Here is a 6,745-nt window from a genome sequence, read left to right as displayed (position 1 = left end):
CCGACCTTGTGTAACCCTAGCCCCCTGCGGTGTCTATATAAACCGGAGGGTTTTAGTCCATAGGACAAGATACAATCATACCATAGGCTAGCTTCTAGGGTTTAGCCTCTCCGATCTCGTGGTAGATCAACTCTTGTACTACTCATATTATCAAGAATAATCAAGAAGGACATAGGGTTTTACCTCCATCAAGATGGCCCGAACCTGGGTAAAACATCGTGTCCCCAGCCCCCTGTTATCATCCACCTTAGACACACAGTTCGGGACCCCCTACCTGAGATCCGCCGGTTTTGACACCGACATTGGTGCTTTTATTGAGTGTTCCTCTCTGACGTCGCCGTAAGGAAGGATGCCTCATCTCGTTGTTAAAAACAACATTACCACCGGGGGAGCCCTGGTTGTCGGCCAAACTCTCCGGCTATGCAGTTTCGTCATGACCGCCTGTTCGGCTACTGCACCGATGATGACTTGTCGGGTCATCGAAAACAACCTCCACGTCGGCTCGGAATTCGCCGAGCAGATGGATCCAATGGAGCTCTCTTCCCTAAACGAGCTCCTGGATCGCATCGCCGCCTTGGGAGTCGCTACGGACTATGATCGCATTGGGCTTAAACCCGATCAAAGGGAGATTAACTCTCCACCGGTCACCCATCATGTTGCAGTGGTGGAGGAACAATGCGGCGATTCTTCCTCTATCTTGAGGACTAACTATGTCCGAATTCCTGAGCTCTCCGAGCCGGATACCCGTTTACGGGAGGACATCACCCAAACCCTAAACCTAGAGTCAGGAAGCGGGCTAGACTCATCGGGCAACATCCCGGAATCCGAACTTCCAAGATCGGAAACTCCTCAGCCCCTGGGTCTCAGATCGGGTAGGGGTTTGGACTCAAAAACACTCACCCACCCAGACATAAACGATCTTTCCCACATCAGGCAAGAGCCCCATGAAACAGTACATCATTATTGGGCCAGATTCATCCTTGTGATGAACAAGGTTAAGGACTGCCGCGAGGAAGACGCAGTCTCACTTTTCTGCAATAACTGCACGGACAAGGGAATCCCTAACGCCGTAAGTCGTCGTGACATATCACGCTTCGCCGACTTGGCGTGCATAGTACGAAAGTACTGTGCGATTGAAAGTGCCTGGAAAACCGAAAAGAAATTTTGGGATAATCTGACTCCGAATATACACCCAGTCCGAGGTAAAATGGTGCACTATCATAAGACACCCGAGCTAATTACAAAGAAGCCAAAACCCTCTACAGGGCATGGAATCGTATTGGAGGGATGGCTTAACGGACCCTGCAAAATTCATAGCACAGCGGATACCATACCAACGCACAGCCTCAGAGCATGTTGGATACTCCGGCAGGTGGCCAAAAGTGGTGAGGATCTTCTCATCCCAAATACCACAGAACACCATCCCGTGGATAACAATACGGTATTAACAGTTTTTGAAACCTTCGCATCAAATAATAGGCGCAAGCGAACACTCCGCAGCCTCGCCGAAATCTGCCACGTAGCAGCAATGAATCCATGGAGTGACACGGCTATTACCTTCAATGCCAGTGACGAACCTAAATTCCAAACTGCTCGAGCACCAGCTGCACTAGTCCTCAGTCCAATTGTGGATGGCTTTCGACTCACCAAAGTACTCATGGACGGCGGCAGCGGATTAAACCTCATCTACGAGGAAACTCTTTAAAAATGGAAATAGACTGGAACCGCATTGAGCAAAGCAGCACAACCTTCAGAGGAATCATCCCCAGTCGGGAAGCACGCTGTGCTGGGAAAATCACACTAGATGTGGTATTCGGCACACTGGAGAACTATAGGTTCAAAGAAATTACATTCCAAGTGGCCCCGTTCAGTAGTGGATATCACCCCCTTCTAGGATGGGAGGCGTTCACGATCTTGCAAGCCATACCCCATTATGGGTACATGAAGCTCAAAATGCCCAGGCCCAACGGAATCATCACTCTCGCTAGTGATCCGGACACAGCACTCCGCGCCGAAAACAAAACAGCCGCATTGGCCCTCGAAGCATTATCCGAAGCCCTTTCGGCCGAGGAATTAAATGCGCTACACTCCACGGTGGACAGGGACGACGTAATACTTGACAAGAGATCCAAGTCCACCTCTTTTAAACCAGCGGATGAAATAGTCAAATTCCATGTCCACCCAACGAACCCTACAAAACAGCCTCCATCGGGGCACAGTTAAACCCCGCCGTGGACGTCGCACTACGAGATTTCCTGCGTGAAAATTGGGACATATTCGCCTGGCACCCCTCAGACATGCCAGGAATCCCACGCTGGCTGGCCGAGCACATCCTCAATATCCTAAAGGGATTCAAGCCGGCCAAGCAGGCTCTTTGGCGTTTCTCTGAACCTAAGAGACAAGCCATGGGAGAGGAACTAGCCAAGTTATTGGAGGCCGGATTCATTAGAGAAATAAAACACCCGGACTGGCTAGCAAACCTGGTGATGGTACCAAAGAAGGACAAATCCTAGTGCCTATGTGTCGATTTCAAGGACCTCAACAAGGCTTGCCCAAATGATCCCTTCCCCCTCCCCCGCATTGATCAAATTATTGATGCTACCGCAGGACACGAGTCATTGTGTTTCCTCGACGCATACTCCGGCTACCACCAAATCAAGATGGCGGAGTCCAACCAAGCCGCAACGGCATTTATAACACCATACGGCCCCTTCTGTTTCAACACAATGCCTTTTGGGCTCAAAAACACCGGCGCAACATATCAGCGCATGATCCAGACATGTCAGGAGAAACAGAACGGCAAAACAGTAGAGGCATACGTAGATGATGTGGTCGTTAAAACCAAACACGTCGACTCTCTGATAGACGACTTGAGGATCACATTCGACAACCTCCGAACATACGACATCAAGCTCAATCCAGAAAAATGCGTTTTCGGCGTACCAGCAGGAAAGCTCCTGGGCTTCATTGTCTCCAGTAGAGGGATTGAAGCTAATCCGGCCAAAATCCGAGCTCTGTCACAGTTGGCTATCCCAACGGACCTCAAACAAATCCAGAAACTAACTGGATGTGTGGCGGCTCTAAGCCGCTTTATCTCCCGCTTAGGAGAAAAGGCATTACCCCTTTATTGCCTCCTTCGGCGCACCGAACACTTCGAGTGGACGGACGCTGCCACAGCCGGATTGGAAGAAATAAAAGCCATACTGGCAACCAACCCAATCCTGGCTGTGCCAAACATCGGTGAACCAATGCTGTTGTACATTGTGGGAACTCATCAAGTTGTAAGCATAGTGCTCGTCGTCGAACGAGAAGCTGACGGACATAAATTCCCTCTTCAAAAGCCGGTATACTATGTATCCACTATCCTCACTCCATGCAAATCACGGTACCCACATTATCAAAAGATAGCCTATACGGTATTCATGGCATCCCGGAAGCTGCGACACTACTTTCAAGTGTGTTCGATTACAGTAGCCTTGGAAGTGCCACTTAACGATATTATAAACAACCGTGACGCCACGGGCCAGATTGCCAAATGGGCCATTGAGCTCCTCCCGTTCGACATAACATACAAACCTCGGCGAGCCATTAAATCGCAAGTATTGGCCGACTTTGTCGCCGAATGGACGGAAGCCGAACTCCCTAAAGAGTACGACGCATACTCCAATTGGATCATGCACTTCGACGGTTCTAAAATGCTGGCTGGTCTAGGGGCTGGCGTCGTCCTGACGTCCCCAACCGGACATACCGTTCAGTACTTACTGCAAATACTGTATACAGACTCCAACAACGCAGCCGAATACGAAGCTCTGTTGCATGGTCTTCGGATGGCAGTCTCCATGGGCATTCAACGGCTGGAGGTGCGTGGGGATTCAAACCTCGCAATATCCCAAATAGATGGAGACTTTGATGCCAAGGATCCAAAAATGGCGGCTTATCGAAACGCTGCCCTAAATATGTCAACTCGGTTCGAGGGGCTTTAATTTCACCATGTGGCTCGGGAAAACAATCAGGCGGCGGATATCCTCGCCCGCATCGGCACAAAACACGACGCGGTTCCCCCCAACATCTTTTTGGAGAGGTTGTTTAAGCCATCGCTGGTATGGAAAGGGGACACCGGTAACAACAGTCCGGACCCGGCCAAAACACCCGATACCGAACACTCTGACATAATCGGAGGCTCTGCCACCGAAATAACACCTTCAGCCCATGTAATAATGGCCGTCATCGCCCCGTGGACAGAACCATTCTTGGCCTACCTAACTAGGCAGGAACTTCCCGAGGACCAAAATGAGGCACGCTGCATAGTGCGGCGATCTAAAGCCTACAGGATCCACGAGGGAGAGCTATATAAGAAAAGAACTACCGGAGGGCGGGAACTTTTGGCAGAAATTCACGCCGGACTTGGCGGCCACCATGCCGCAGCCCGGGCCCTTCTAAGCAAGGCCTTCCGTATAAGTTTTTATTGGCCGACGGCCCGGGCAAACGCACAGGACTTGGTCCGACGCTGCGCCGGTTGCCAGCTTTTTGCAAACCAAAGCCATATGCCACCCACCGCCCTCCAAACAATCACCATTACCTCGCCTTTCATGGTCTGGGGGCTTGACATGGTTGGACCCCTTAAAGGGGGAACCCATAAGAAAAAAAATACTTACTGGTCATGGTGGATAAATTCACCAAATGGATAGAAGCCAAACCTGTTAAGACAGCCGAATTCGGACCCGTGATAGACTTCATATCCGGGGTCATACACCATTATGGCGTCCCTCACAGCATCATCACTGATAACGGCACGAATTTCACGGCCGACAAGGTAAAACTCTGGTGCAGCAACATGGGCATCAAGCTCGATTATGCTTCCGTCTATCACCCACAAACCAATGGCCAAGTTGAGCGAGCAAATGGTCTTATCATGAGCCGCATTAAACCCAGATTAGTGCGGTCCTTAACGGAGTCTAACACGCACTGGGTAGAGGAGCTCGACTCCGTACTCTGGGGGCTGCGGACCACGCCGAATCGTAGTACCGGATATACACCCTTCTCGGCGCAGAGGCAGTCCTGCCCTGCGACATAATTCATGACTCACCTCGTGTGCGCATGTACGAAGAAAGAGAAGCCGAGCTCGATCGGCAGGACAGTCTGGAAACCCTGGAGGAGGAGCGCGACGTGGCAAAAGCCCGTTCCGCATTTTATCAACAACAGGCTCGCAGATACCAAAGCAGAGAAGTACGGGCCAAAACTTATAACGTTGGCGAATTAGTTCTACGCCTGCCGGAGAAGAAAAAGTCCAAGATCGAGCCCAAATGGGAAGGTCCCTTCATTATTGACCAAGTTCTGACCGGTGGAGAGTACCGTCTGCGGGATGCATCGAATAATCGACTTGAGCCGAACCCATGGAACGCGGCCAGGCTCCGAAGATTCTACGCCTAGTGCCGGACTCTATGTTTGTCTCCTTCCTCTGTCAATTTTTGAATATATATTATCTGTCTTTTTTCTCTCTCTTTCTTTTATTCTTTCTCACGACCTTCAAGGGCCAGCTTGTGCCTCGTTTGCACATTAGAGATGCGCTAACCGCGCTCATTATAACTAGGGGCTTCTTACACAGAAGCTTAATTATCCATCTGGGCTTCATGCTCAGCACATGTGTTATTCTTTCACATGTACCTTTTCTTCGCCATTATATGCATTGATATGACTTAAGTTTTGGCCAAGTTGGGTTGCCTGGCTCTTGTATTTATGCCCTACGTTCCCGTTAATTCGGCTAGGGCATGAGGGGAGCACCTCTGCGATTGTTACTGTCGGGTCAGCCGGATGTGTACCTCAGACTGGGTGAAGCCGAAAGCTAGCATTCTTGAGGGAACTAGCAGTGTGACCCGCGCATTTGCGCGGCTAGATTTTCTATATGTTATATTTGTATTAAGATTTTGTAATATAATTCACCGCTTTATCAATCATTTGAAATATATTACACTTCATGTCTCAACGGTTGGCGATTGATTGTGTAAAATCATGGTTCATAATGGTCCCTAGCTTTCCCTCTTCTACTCTCCATCAATCTGTGTTAATTTTCTTATAAATTCATTCATCAGTATATTAAATATAAACTTAGTGTTTTCTTATATATACACCTTCTGGATAATATTATTATAGTTGTGTTTTATTTGGTACAGTGACATGCCTATAAATATCTATTTTGCATCACGATGGATATATGGTAATGCAGAATCAATAATATTGCCTCAAATCATGAGAAATAAAAATTGTTGTCTTACTCCCAGTCACAAGCTTTACGTTAGCCTTTTTTCCTCATATACAATTCCATTACAAAATTTAGTTTTTTTTGAAGATTACTCCTAGACCCCCGCACCCTATTAGAAGAAAAATTCCCTCAAATAACATAATAATCTCATAAAAATAATACACTGGGTCAAAATAAACAATGAGGATCATCACCATACGCCAACGCCATTCATGATTCTTTCCAATAGTGACTAATTTGTTTTGCAATAGCTTAAATTTTTTACAATAAATAAAATGCATTGCTGCATATTTTATCTGATTTACTGCTATGTTTCAAAAACATTCTCTCCCTCAGCCCCTCTAATGGAAGTTTGTTCTCTTTGTTTGTGCTCGTGTTTTTTTCATATTTCATTGATCATCGACAATAGTTGATGTACCTACGTAATTACGCTCCTAGTCCTAGATGATATACTTGTTATTTCATTTTCGAAAGAAATCTTTTGTT

This window comes from Triticum urartu, chromosome 5A (assembly GCF_056163025.1).
Source record: "Triticum urartu cultivar PI428250 chromosome 5A, HENAU_Tu73, whole genome shotgun sequence".
Classification (NCBI taxonomy): domain Eukaryota; kingdom Viridiplantae; phylum Streptophyta; class Magnoliopsida; order Poales; family Poaceae; genus Triticum; species Triticum urartu.
Note: the sequence above shows the minus strand (reverse complement) of the source record.